Here is a 15,145-nt window from a genome sequence, read left to right as displayed (position 1 = left end):
GGTAGTTTGGTAGGAATAGCATTGAATTTGTAAACTGCTTTGGGCAGTATGTCTATTTTAACTATACTGAGTCTTCTTATCCATGAACATGGAATGTTTTTCCATTTGTTTGGGTCATCTCTGATTTCTTTTAGCAGTGTTTTGTAATTCACACCTTTGGCTAACCAGGGTGAAGAGCTTTGAACAGGATTAAAGCATGCAGACTGCACTTTAGTTAACACTATTTTTCTCTCAGAGTCATGCTAAACTTTCCATTTTGGGGAAGTATAAATGCTATTAGTCATCTTCATTTTTGGGGATCAACAAGGAGTTCCTCTTTCTACATCTTGTTCCGAAAGATGAACAAAAGCTTGAGGCATATGTATCAGTACATAAACCACAGCATGAAAACCCCCAATATACACCCAGTCTGTATTTGTCTTTTGCTGTACATATCACATTCCAGATAATACCTTGGTAAAGTATTTCATATCCTGAGTAAGTAGTACAGCTCAGCCTGTTGTAGTCATATAGACACAGATTATCTTCCATAGGCAAGATAGATAAAGGTTCTGGTTTCTCTTCTTGGATCCCATCCTTTTTTCCAAACGGCAAATCCATTACAATAATTTCCACAGAGCCAGTTCTCAATGGCATACTTCAGATATCCCATTGACCAGCCTCTATGGGCAAACCCCAGGATGGTTTGCCTTCTTTAATTTGTCTTCTCTTGGTCAATAAAGATTCTATGTTATTTGCTGCTTTATTCACAGCCAGTGGATTACTATCACCAGCAATATGGTAGTAGTCAGATTACTCCGTAGCTCCCTGCATTGGTATTGCTCCTCTTCCACAAATTGAATTGACTATTATATCATAAGACAGAGGATCACAGATCCAGAGCCTATTACAAGCAAGAGTTGATCTAAGAGTAATAGGTTCAAAATGTATGATATTACTTCAGTGGAGACTCTCTTCAGTAAATGCAATGTCCACAATAATTTCATTATCATGGATGTTTAAAAAAACTTTCATGTCAAAGTTGGTCGTATCAGCCTTCCACTTAAAATAATCTTGAACAGCACCCTCAAAATGTTCTGTGGCCTCATTTGAGGTAAAGTAATATTTTCTCTTGCCCTGTTGCATGTGACTCTAAACTGTAGCTCTTGAGGCTCAGGTTCATATTTTGAGCTTTCGTTAGTGTCATCTTTGCAAGATGCCAAACAATCACCTACTAATATTGATACCTCCTCTATTGGTAGCTGGAGTTTCATAGTAATTGAAGATATGTGAATCTAAAGCATTGTTAGTGAATCTTTTTTAACATCTCTCTCATCTATTTTGACTTCTCGCCCATTTCAATCTTACTTCACTTAAATTCTAATTTATCTTTTTTGTCGTATTTTTTTCCTTAGGACTGGTATTAATTTTTCATACTTTTAAAGGGTTTGACCATATGAGTTTTCTGGCCAAGTCTTCAAAAAAAATCCTTTAGAACTTCATCTACTGTTTATTTGAACTGGTAATCTTGAAACTCCTGAACAACCACAAATAAGATATCAATTGACCTCAGACAATAAATTTCTGAGGTCACTTTCTGTCACTTCTACAGACTTCTGGCTCTCATGAAAGTTTACATCTAGGATTTGGTTAGGGGTTTCTTCAATATAAGACATGTTGGCAGTGCTTCCAAGATCCCTAACACTGTCCCAGACTCGGATGCATGGATAGACATGATGAGAGATGTGGGAAATATTGGTTACCAGTGCAGACCCTTTCAACTCCTGGGATTGCTTTATTAATACTTTTCAGACTGATTTGTTAGCACATATATATGCTACCAATTTTTGTATGTTGATTTTGTACCCTGCAACTCTACTGATTCATCTATTATTTGTAATATTTTGGTGGAGTTTTTGGGTTTTTCTAAATACAAGATAATGTCATTTGTAAGTGAAGAAAATTTCTTCCTTTCTAATATTGATGTCATGATTTTTTTTTCCTCTTGCCTAATTGCTCTGGCTAGAACTTCCTGGACTATATTGAATAAAAGTGGTGAAAGTGGGGATTCTTTTTCTTGTTCCAAATCTTAGAAGAAAGGTTTTCATTTTTCTCATTACCTGTTCTTCCATTCTCATTTTTTATTTCTCAATAGTATGATATTCATTGTGGGTTTGCCCTACATAGCTTTTATCATGTTAAGTCAATTTTTGAAAGATTTTATAATATGGGAATGTTGAATTTCATTGAATGCTTTTTCAGCATCTATTGAAATAATCATATTTTTTTTTATCTTTGATTCTGGTGATGTGATGTGTCATTTTTATTGACTTGCATATGTTAAACTATTCTTGTCTCCTCGAGATCAATTCTACTTAATCATGATGAATGAACTTTTTAATGTGTTGTTGAATTCTGTTTGTTAGTATTTTGTTACTAATTTTTGCATCTAGGTTCATCACAGATACTGGCCTATCATTTTCTTTTTTTTGTTGTGTTTTGATATTAGGATGATTCTTGCCTTTTAGAATGAGATTGGAAATACTATCTTCTCATTTTTTTCCAAATAGTTTGAATGACATAAGGGTTTTTTTAATAGAATTCAGCAGTGAATTCATCAGGTCTTCTATTTTCTTTGATGGAAAATTATTTTATTGCTGCTTCAATCTCATTGCTTATTTTAGATCTGTTCAGATTTCTTATTTCTTCATGGTTCAATCATTATATGTTGTGTGTGTCCAGGAGTTTATCCCATTTTTTCCAGGTTTTTTAATGTGTTGATATAATTTGTTCCTAACAGTCTCTAATGATCTTTTGAATTTCTATGGTATGAGTTGTAATGTTTCCTTTCTTGGCTCTGATTTGATTTATTTTGATTTTCTCTCCTTTTTTACTTAATTAGCCTAGCTAATCATTTGTTGATTTTGTTTTTCTTTTCAGAAAAGCAACTTTTTCATTTGTTGACCTTTTGTGTTTTTATTAGTCTCAGTTTCCTACATTTCTGCTCTGATCTTCATTATTTATTTTCTTGTACTACTTTTAGCTTTGGTTTTTTCTTGTTTTTGTAGTTCCCTTAGTTCCCTCAGGTGCAATGTTACATTGTTTACTTGGGGTCTATTTTGTGAGATATGTACTTATTGCTATAAGCATTTTTCTTAGTACTGCTTTTGCTATATCTCATAGATTTTTGTATGTTGTGTTTCCATTTTCATTTTTCTTAAAAAGTATTTTAATTTTCTTCTTAATTTATTTATTGATCCATTGGTTATTCAGGAGCATTTTGTTTAATTTTCAGGTAGTTACATAGTTTTCAAAGTTTCTTTTTTTTTTTTTTAATTTCTAATTTTATATCACTGTGATTAGAACAGATTCTTGATATGATTTCACCTTTTACTCAAAGTTGTTGTGACTTCTTTTATGGCCTAAAGTATGGTTTATCCTGAAGAATGTTCCATGTGCTAATGAGAAGAATGTATATTCTACAACAGTTGGATACAATATTTTGTAAATGTCTTTTAGGTTCATTTGGTTTAGAGTATAGTTTAACTCTGATGTTTTTATGTTGATTTTATGCCTGGATGATCTGTTTATTGCTAAAACTAGGGTGTTGATGTCCACTACTATTATTGGATAGCAGTCTATTTCTCCCTTTAGATGTATTAATATTAGCTTTATATACTCGGGTGCTTCAGTGTTGGGTGCATATATATTTACTATTGTTATATCGTCATGCTGAATTGACCTCCTTTTTTTTTTTTACAGTTTTTGACTTAAAGTCCATTTAGTAGAGACTCTTATAAGTATAGTTATTCCTGCTATTATTTTTTTCCATTTACATGGAAAATCTGTCCTTCTCTTCACTTTAAGTCTAGTATGTCTTTATAGGTAGAATGAGTTTCTTTTAGGCAGCATATAGTTGGGCCTTGTTTTTAAACCCACTCAGCCACTCTGTGTTTTAATTGAACAATTTAGTCAATTTACATTAAATGTTATTAAGATTTTATACATCTCTTGCTTTCTACTTTGGAAATTGTTGAATAAATGGTTTGAAATTTAGGAGGATTATAATTTGAGTTTATTTTAATTGATTTTGAAATATATTTAGAACTATCACATCTATTATTTTTAAAAAATATTGTATTCTATTATTGTCAACATATTAGCAAAAGCATTATTGTTTATCATAATCTATATTCCAGAGTAATGCAATAAATAAGGAATAATTTCTATGGTAAGTAGGAAAAAGCAAAAGGAAAAATGTTTCTGAAAGTTTAGTAAAAATAAATTTTAGAATTTAAGAAAAATAGCTGTGTTTGGAAACTATTGATCCATGCTTTCAGAATTAACTTAGGTTGCTAATTGATTTTTTAAGTCAATAAACATTTTTTGACCATGTTATATATAAATTAGACCCTGAAGATACAATACCAGGCATGTTCACTACTTGCAAGAAGTTTATAATACAAGGACAAAAATCTGTGCATACCATATAGCGATTCACAGAATTGAAGGAATAAGTCAAAAGTCCCTAAAACTGAGCAGATGTTAAGAAGAATAGCTTATTGTCATATGAGGGCATTATTTTGAACTTCCAGTAATAAATAGGAGTGAAAATTATAATTTGGCCTGCATATAAGAATAGCTTATTGTTGTATGAGGGCATTATTTTGAACTTCCAGTAATAAATGGGAGTGAAAATTATAATTTGGCCTGTATATAATATAAGGAGGTGAGTTAACTATTAGGGAGTTTTATTTATAATTATTCTGATTACCCAGTGAGTTATAAAACATCAGGGTTGTTTCTAAATATATATTTATTAGATTATGTTGACACATGAATAGTACTTCTTTATGAGTTTAAAAATATGCAAAACATTAAACACAGATGTGGATAAGAGTAAAATAAAAGTGGATGATTGGTGGATCACGTCATCCCTGAAAATTGAATACTAAGGATCTTTTGTAACTTTAAAAAATATTTTCCCTCCTTAAATAGAAGAATCTTCCATGTGAGTTCAATTCCATAATTTATAAATGAGATACTCTGCAAAATTTCAGTACTTTTTAGCAGTAAATATGTTTCACATTTGTTCTAACACATTGCTTCACTTCCATATTAAGTGAATTACAGACCAGTTGTGGTGGTCCATGCCTGTAATCCCAGCACTTTGGGAGGCCAAGGCAGGCATATCACGAAGTCAGGATATTGAGACCATCCTGGCCAACATGGTGAAACCCCACCTCTATTAAAAATACAAAAATTAGCTGGGGGTGGTGGTGTACGGGTAATCTCAGCTACTCGGGAGGCTGAGGCAGGAGAATCACTTGAATACAAGAGGCAGAGGCTGCAGTGAGCTGAGATTGTGCTACTGCACTCCAGCCTGGTGACAGAGTGAGACTCTGTCTCCAAACAATATAATAAAAAATAATAATAATAATAAGTGAGTTATGAACATATTTTCAATAACATTATTATAATGCTTATTGAATGAACACACAGGTAACTTGAATCAAGAGATTTTAATCTTGTTTCCTCATGCCTGGGTTTTCACTGCTGTTTGAGGCTGGCCCCACTCCTTCAACTGTCCTCTTCATTAACTTTATCTGAGAAGTCTTTCTTTCTTGCTCCCCACTTGAGATATTGAGACACAACTACAACATTCGATTTGCTGGGCTTCTTCCTAGCATTAATCTCCTCTGAATGTAGTTATACAATTCAGTTAGTTTTCTGTCATCATGTCTTTGCAATCATACTGACAAAGAGATTACTAAAAGTAAAACTAATATTGCCCATTATCTGTCTTGACATCCAAATTCCTTAGAGATATTTCTTTAAGAAAACACCATATTATTTTATTCCAGAGGATATTTATGTGTTTTTGAATATAGCAGTTTCTACATATTACAAATTAAACTGAAATATAGATGTAATATCCATTGTAAAAAATATTTGAGCTTTATCAGAGCTGATAAAAAGAGGTTAAAACCTTGAAAAATATCATAAATTCAATGCCATTATGTTGTGTTTTTTAACAGAAATCTCATTTAAATTGTTAAAAGAAGACTTGATAATTTATCTTTTCCCCATTAGGCTCAGTGCATTTTGGTAGATGAAGTTTAGAAAGAGGAAGGGAGCTCAGACTTAATAGTTGGAGCCAACTAATGTACTGCCATTCTAGTCATTATGTTAAGATACTAGTGACAGAGTATTCAATCTGTGTGTCATTAGTAGTAGTATTGGCAATGAGAAAGTGTAAAGCAATAATTCTCAGCTGTGGTAAGACAGGCACAGCAGCCTTCAGAGCTACCTCATATATGGTTCTCACATTCCCCTAAATTACCTTAACCTATAAATCACTTTTATTCATCACTTTTTTCCCATGAATCACTGGGAAAAGCTTTGAAGAACATCCTACTACTGCGGTGAAGACAAAGCCTGGGCTATCCCAGGCAGTTCCTCTCTAACTCAAGATGTCACATTTCTTAGGAGGCATAGGAATAAGACCTTGGTACTTTCAGGCAGTTCCACCCTATCTCAGAATATTGCATTCTCTGCACATGCTACAGTTACTCTTGAGAAGTACAACCATAAAATCATAAATAGTTGGATGGGTTCAAGGCCACCTAAAGAATGGTCCTACAGTTGAGAGTAGAATAATAGCTTTCAGAAACTGTTGGGGAAGAGGGTGTATAAGGAAAGCGGAGATACTAGTCAGAGGGTACAAAGTATTAGTTAAACTGACAAGAGGAAAAAGTTCTAGTGATCTACTGCAGAGCACGGTAATTATATTTAATACTAATAATATAGTGTATATTTTAAAATTACCAAAAAAGTAGATTTTTGTTGGGGTGATCAGACCCAATACCAGATCGTGGGGGCGAAGAAGTCTGGCGGAGTCAAAGGAATGAGAAAAAGACAGTTTGAGAAAGAAAATGGGACCAGCGGGCCATCGCGAGTTTGGAGGCTGCAAAGGCTCTGAACTCTGGGAGCCCAAGCTATTTATTGGTGATCAAACAAAGAACAGGTGGTGAGGATGTAGGGGTTGAGAGGAAATGGTGTATCAAGTGAATGAGAAACATATGGCTACTTGAGATGATGGGAGTGCTAGAAGCAAGGAGTCAGCAAGTCTAGCAGACATGCAAGCCCTGCCTCAGTTTCTCTCCCAACACTTAGCTTTTCTCCCAACAATTTTAAATGTTTTACCAATAAATAAATAATGATAATGAATATTGTAATTAACCAGATTTAAGCATTCTACAATATATATGTATGTTAGAACATTATTTTAAAATATTTACAATTATTATTTGTCAATTAAAAATAAAATTTAAAAAGAAAATATGGTAATATGGTAGAAATGAAAAAATAAACCAGACTGACATGATATCTCTCTTTAAGTAACTAATTATTTTCTATAGAAATATATATACAAAGACCTAATTACATTTATGATAAACACAATGAGATTATACCGTACAATAGGCAGGGATTATATTCTTGGGAGTTAGACTTCTCTAAGAAGGTGATTTATTAGTTGAGATAAGAAAAACAAGTAGGAATTAGATATAAAGAACAGGACGTGATAAAAATTAGGTTTAAAAAAGGAAAGCTGGTTGTTCTCTGGATGAAAGGAGTTTAGTATGTTTTTAAAACTGAGAGAAAATGGGATGGCTTTATTGTAAATATCTTGAAGACAGTGGTTCACTACAGCTTGAAGAGGTGATCACAGGCAAATTCCTACAAGACCTTATTCTCCAATCAATTGAATGTCATTATTCTTTTGGGTATATAACCAATAAGGAGATTGCTGTACCTGGGCGATGAAATATGTACACCAAACTAACATGGTGTACAATTTATCTATGGAATCAACCTGAACATGTACCCCTGAAACTAAAATAAAAGTTTTTTATAAAATTTGAGTGTCATTAAGGAGTTCTTCTTTTAAAATCAGGTTTGTTATCTGATCAAAATTCTATTGAAGACATCTTTGACTGCTGTGGGCATTAGGGAGTGGCAACAAAAGTGGAAGCAGATAGACTTGCACTAGTGCATGGCCCCTTGTAGCAATCAGCCAGAAATCAGAAGCTCCTCTGTATTCATACATGAACGGCTTAAATGGAAAGAAGTACAGGTTTACTCAATCATTGCTGGAACAAAAAGGAGCAAAGTCATCACTCATGTTTTCAGTCTGCAACAACAACACAGCTGCTCTCATGGTTCTCAGAAATTATTGTAAATCTTAAATTTCAGAGCTCCCAAATATCTCAATCTGAAGCATCAATATAAATGCTCTCGTCAAGTCTGATGTGAAGTCATAGTGAACCCCACTTCTGCAACTGCCTCCAAACGATGATGACCTCTATTTCTCTTCTTACTTCTAAATCTCTCTCTTCTGACTTCTAAATCTTTTGTGAATGCCTCCCATAAACTGACTTTGTCTAGAACTACAGAAGAAAGGACTCTGGGAAATGAAGCTTTCAGCTTTACCCATGAAAGTCATAGGATATCTCAGGGGAGAGGTCGAGGCGATGATGAATTGACAACAGGCAATATAAGAAAACCCACCCCTTTATCAGTGGAGGGTTCATACACACCCCTTTTGCCAATTCAAAATTCTCAAGTAACAGCAGTTATAAAATCATTCTTCAGCCTTACACGAGGCAACTATTTCCTGTCCCTCTTATGGGATGTTATCCGTTTTCTATAATAAAGACTTGATCATTCTCTCCTTCCAAAAAGGAAGAGTATTGCCCTGTATATCATAATATGCATCTTGGAGTGACATTCGCTCCTTTTCTAGTGATGTCTCAAGATTTTTTGATACAATGTAACATAAATACTAAATTATGTGATATCTTATCTTGGATTCTCTCTAAAAGCAGAGGTTAAGACAAAGATTTGGCTGTAAGTAATTTGTTTGGGATATTGTCTAAGGAAATAAGAACGAGGCTTCTAGGAGAATGAGACAGAGGAGAAGAAAAACAAAATGTGTGTCACTGAGCTAGAAGCTACCGTGGAGAACGGGAGTCACTCTCAATGGACACTCTCAGTGTCAGTGTAGATTTCATTAAAGACTCTGCCGTGGATAAAAGACTAGCATATTTTCCCACTAATTCCCATTCTCCAATTATTGAGAATAAATTTCCCTCTCTGAAAGGCAATAACGTCCTTGTATTTCCCAACGGGCCCGTTTGTGGGCTAGGTGACTTCAGAAAAAAGTCTTTAAAGCACAACAGTGAAGAAAATGGGCAGAAACTTGAGGTGAGGTGCTTTAGCCTGCACAGGAACTTGCTAACACAGCAGAGGGAATTAGAGACCTGGGCAGAGAGTATATTGTCAAGGCACTAAAGATTCTGACACACACCACATGGACCACTCACAGCCATTCATATCTCACACTGTATCAACCCAATCACCAACTTCCTCTTCCAGCCAAGACAGAGTAACAGAGACCATATTTCTAATTCTACTTGAAACAAACCAAGAAACAAATGGACAAAATATGAAGCAACAGCAGGCAATAAAGGGCAGTGATCCATGGGAGAGAGATTAGGTGAGACCTATGATTGCTACAACTTACTGGCTGCAGAAAATTTCCAGGACATGAGACAGGAAGGAGTAGAACCCAGGCACAATCCTGAACACTCTGTGAGCTAAGCAGATCAAGCTGTGAGCCTGGGAAAGTCAAGGCGCCTACCTAGCATTCACAGGGAGGGATACTAGGGAGGAGAGATTTCTACAGAAAGCAGACTGCAGAGATCTGTTGAGTCTCACTCAATTATTCAGTTGAGGGCTTCTTAGCACATGTGTGTAGGGAAACTGGCTGAAATTAGGGAATTCAGTGTTGATATAATGGGGTAACCATCATAAGTCTTTAAGGGTATCACTGATCTCTAAATTCCTCTATGGGTGCAGTAATGCTTCTGATTTACTCTTCCATCTGGGGAATGAAATGTCAGGTGCTGCTTCACTTAGCTCGTCTGGACATAACTGTCACAAGGTAGGGATCCTTGTGAGAGTTTAGCCAATTGCTAAGCAGACTAATACCAGTTATACATCTAAGAAAAAGGTAAATAGCCAGAAGGTAAGACCACTGGCCCATTGAACCTATTGTGAGATATACTAGAACTAGGAATCTGTTTATCACCTGACCTTCTTAAATCCTAAATCAAACAGGTCAGGAGCAAGGAGTGCTATGATAACATTTTGGAGACATTGGTATCTGTGTCCATTCATCAAAAAAAATAGGTATTATTCTTTTTCTAATGGACAGTAGTCAGGTAAACAGTCAAGTCACAATTTTCTAGAATACATTAGAGGAATGTTTATTGTACAAGAGTTTCTTGAAATAATAATCCTTTGCAGGTGATAAATGGTAGTGATCATGATTTTTCTATTGAAGCAACAATAACAGATACTGAGTTTCTTTTGCTTGTATAAGTTAAACAATAACATGTCATATCAACATCTATCTTACCCTCAGAGCACTATAGTGTACTAGTAATCACTATGGATCATTGTGGACCATGGCACCTTGGTTGCTACCCCGGCAGTTTCTCTTTGGAATATTATTCTAATTCTTCTCTGATAGGTAAGTGTATAAGATATGCATCAGGGAAGTGTGTCTAAGGCCCTCCAGGCAAGAGGAGGCTTCTGTCTTTCAGCAATGAGGTCTGTGTTGTTTGTACCAGCACTAAGAGTTTCAGGGGATCTGTGGATTCAAATGACTCACACGCAGTGATCCAAGTCTGTCCCTCGTTCCCTACCAGACCCTAGTTTCATTTTACGAGATGTGTCAAACCTCTATGTTTTAAAAAAAATTTATGATTCTTTATCATTATGGTTAAATCTGCAGGCTGATTTGTAGTACTCTGCTCTATGACTGCCAAAGTTGAATGTCTCATTAAACTCTGCCACGGAGGCCTTCTGGCTTCCACAGCATGCCTTGAGTTGCTATTTGGCCCACAGAAACCGTTTTATTTAAGACTTTCAAGGCACACAGAAGCCAGTCAACCACTAAATCTTCATAATTACTAGTTGCTGCATTCTGTTCAAGTGCTAAAAGTAGAGCATAACACAATCATTCCTCTTCCACCTGTGCCTCATCCCAGTCCTTCAAAAATTATAATATCAGGTTCATTATGCTGTGGTAGGCCCTGTGTTAATACTACCCTGCTTTCCTTCAGCAACAAGAATTGTTGCCAACTGACAGATAAATATCACACATTGTGGGTCTCTGGGGCCACTCTGCTATAATTGACTTTGTTTAGTAACTTCTGGAAAACAAAATCTGTCAATTGCTTCTGTAGAATCTTTGTTCCAACAAGTGACTTATTGAAATAGAAGTCTAAAGGTTAATTGGTGACAGAAGGGTATGTGACAGCCTTAAGAGCTCAACATTTTGTTGTTTTTCAAACACATCTCTTTTTTTTTTTGACTTGTGGCCTTTTTATTTATTTATTTATTTATTTATCTATTTATTTTTTATTATGCTTTAAGTTCTAGGGTACATGTGCACCACGTGCAGGTTTGTTACATATGTATACATGTGCCATGTTGGTGTGCTGCACCCGTTAACTAGTCATTTACATTAGGTAAATCTCCTAATGCTATCCCTCCCTGCTCCCCCCTCCCCCCTCCCCCCTCCCCCCTCCCCCCACCCCACAACAGGCCCCAGTGTGTGATGTTCCCCTTCCTGTGTCCACGTGTTCTCATTGTTCCAATTCCCACCTATGAGTGAGAACATGCGGTGTTCGGTTTTTCTGTTCTTGCGATAGTTTGCTGAGAATGATGGTTTCCAGCTGCATCCATATCCCTACAAAGGACATGAACTCATCCTTTTTTGTGGCTGCATAGTATTCCATAGAAAACACATCTCTTTTCCTTTCCTCTTTCTCTCAACTGTTATCAACCTGTTTACTGTCCTTAATTGCATAATCATATAGTCGTCTTATTTGCATTATATTTCCTTTCACATATGTTTCATAGCTCACTTATACAAATTATATATGATGTCTTCAGAGTAAATGCCATATTCTGGAGAAGAAGGGTTATGAACTAATTTCTAATATATAGTAAAATTATAGATCATGATTCATGTAACAAACACAATTACAATAAATAACAACTCTGTACATATTTACTCTTTATCCATGAAATTCCTGATTCAGATGTATTGTATCTAAGGTATTGTAATGTATGTAAGGTATTGTATGTAAGGTAAACATACTTTTATATACTTATATAATACATACTTATATACTTATGTTTCAGGTTATAGTGAATGAAAGTATATTTATTTTATGCATTTGTATGTGGCTTACTTTTTAATAAAATGTAAAGATCCACAATGGTTTTCTCCTTTTATTTATTTATTTATTTATTTTTTGAGACTGAGTTTCACTTTGTTGCCCAGGATGAAGTGCAGTAGCACAATCTCAACTCACTGCAACCTCCGCCTCCCAGGTTCAAGCAATTCTCTTGCCTCAGCCTCCCGAGTAGCTGGGACTACAGGTGTGCACTACCACGCCCAGCTAATTTTTGTGTTTTTAGTAGACATGGGATTTCGCCGTGTTAGCCAGGCTGATTACTCAAATGATCTGCCCACCTTGGCCTCCCAAAGTGCTAGGATAACAGGTGTGAACCATCGTCCCCAGCTTAGTTTTCTACTTTTTATACATTTAATACAAAATAGCTGTATTCCATTGTCTATGAATATTTTGAATAAAGATATATTTCTATTTTTAAAAACCTCACTTTTACTCTACAACAAGAAAAATGTACCATATTGAGAAACTTTCATTTATCAATAGCAAATACCATGAATACTTATGAGAAACATTGATTGAGATAATACATAACCTGCTAAAATTCATCATTCACATTTTGTGAATATCACATAAATACGAATCCATTATGCTTGCTACTGTGTTGTATTGTACAATTCATAATCTATAAGAAGACAAATTTTTATGATTAAATACATATATTATGTTTTGATATATATTTATGGGTATCTAAACTGAAAATAATGTGTAATAGCTTTTCCTAAAATTGTTCTGATATCTAATGCATCTAGATGCATACTGAATTAAATTAACAAATAAATCTAACTTAAAGATGAGCTATTACATCAGTCTGTGAAAATCCAAGTCTTTAAAAAAGGAAATTAGGCAGTGGCATAGAAACCTCTTTTCTTAGCTTTATGTTTCCAGTATATGTTTAGTCTAGTACATACTAATTAGAGGTGAGATGATAGGTGTTCCATTCTCTTGGAATAACATCAGAGTCAATCCATTCCCTAGGATCTGAGTCCTCACAAATATACTATCTGCAGTCTCCCTTGATCAGAAGAGACCATTCAGCTTGCCCTTGTCTGATCTGGCATTTTTGTAGAGGACACTTTCTCTCATAGACTCTGCTCTGTTTGTTAGAAACATAGTGAGGGAGTGTATGATGTCTCAGAGGTCATCAGATATCATTAGAGGTTCCAACAAGTTATAATTAACCTTGTGTTTAAAGAAGAGAACAACAGGGTCACCAATAATACATTCTGGGAAGGCAGCCAGGGCACTACACCATGGGAGTCATGATGCCTAAACGTAAATTGAGTAGGCTGGACTTGCAATGTATACTGATCAGAAGTGAGACAGCGATTAACGTGGCGAGGGAGAAAGGAATTTCTAATAAGGTGAGCAGATGTCTTGGAAAGACGGGAACATTAGCCTTCAGTTTAATGGTTACAGCATGTATGCTTTCAAATAGACAAGACCCTCTTCTAGAATCAGCCTCTACATATGCCAAACACTGGTTTAGACCCGAGGGTCAATAAGGCGGCTGCGTTTCCTCTGGTCAGCATGAAATTGGGTGGATAGTGAGAGTTAAAGACAATGAAATATAAAAGTCTTAATGTTTAGTCTAATCTTTTTTAAGTTTTAGGGACTAAATCATTAAACAGTCTCCTGCAACCAGAAGATGTTTTATTTCATTTAAACCTTAGATACAAATTATATTTTAAGAAAGGAATGACTTTTTTTTTTTTTTTTTTTTTTTTTTTTTTTTTGCAAAACTCTACCCAAATAGTTTGAGCTCCCTTTTCTCATTTTTTTTTTTTCCACAGGACTACTCTGGGCAGTAGTGCAACAAGCATTATTTTCATCTTTTCTAAGGAGGCAGAATGGAGTCAGTTGTTGCTACTTGAAAACAAACAGACAAATCAATGTTTATACAACCTTACGTTTTTCCCCTTATTTTTGTACTTTTTGAATAGTCGTTTTCCTTCTCTCTATTTCCCCAGCTCTCCTTTAATAGAATCTCTGTGCTTGGCTTTTTGGCTACTGTTCCACTTTCTCCTGGGTTCTCAGTGACTGAGCTGGTATATTATTGTCATATAAGATAGGATAGGCGATTTTTAATACACACATTCCGCTTCTTCATTTCAACCAGATGACCGCACTGGACAGCAATATTTAAAGGCAAGAAAACCCTCGATCTGAGGATACTTGCCATGAATAGTTTGCATTGTCATTGAAAAAAATGTATTTACTCAGAAGCTGGTGTCAGAAATTCAAGGATAGTTTTGCACAGTTCTGCATTAGAGGAAACACCTCTTATCTAACCTGGAGTTATTCAGCTACCCCCAAATGGTAGCAAACTCATCTGGAATATTCCTGCCTCATCTTTAAAACATCTTTTAAATAGAAGTCTCAAATGTATGCAAAAGTAGAAAAAATTTCCATGAACCCCAGTGTACCTGCCATGCAGGTATCACTAATCTTCAGGACAAAGTTAATCTTACTTCCTCTCTACCACCATCCCCTCCTCCTCCATGGTACTATTTTGAAATTCCTGATATTAAATCAGACTTTCCATAAACATTTTGACAGAATGTCTTCGTTTAATATCCACACAACAAATGATATTTATTTATTTATTTATTTATTTATTTTTTTTTTTTTTTTTTTTTAGACGGAGTCTCGCTCTGTCGCCCAGGCTGGAGTGCAGTGGCCAGATCTCAGCTCACTGCAAGCTCCGCCTCCCGGGTTCCCGCCATTCTCCTGCCTCAGCCTCCCGAGTAGCTGGGACTACAAGCGCCCACCACCTCGCCCGGCTAGTTTTTTGTATTTTTAGTAGAGACGGGGTTTCACCATGTTAGCCAGGA

The 15,145-nt window shown here is 35.5% G+C and overlaps 1 pseudogene; it reads right to left on the bottom strand.

Annotated features, from left to right (window-relative positions):
* Nucleotides 1–299: 299 nt before the first annotated feature.
* On the bottom strand, nucleotides 300–1,655 carry LOC126950973 (tRNA (guanine(6)-N2)-methyltransferase THUMP3-like; annotated as a pseudogene).
* Between the last annotated feature and the right edge of the window lie 13,490 nt (nucleotides 1,656–15,145).

Source organism: Macaca thibetana, chromosome 3 (genome assembly GCF_024542745.1).
Source record: "Macaca thibetana thibetana isolate TM-01 chromosome 3, ASM2454274v1, whole genome shotgun sequence".
NCBI lineage: Eukaryota > Metazoa > Chordata > Mammalia > Primates > Cercopithecidae > Macaca > Macaca thibetana.
The sequence above is the reverse complement of the archived record's forward strand: the minus strand, read 5'-3'. Positions and strand labels throughout refer to the sequence as shown.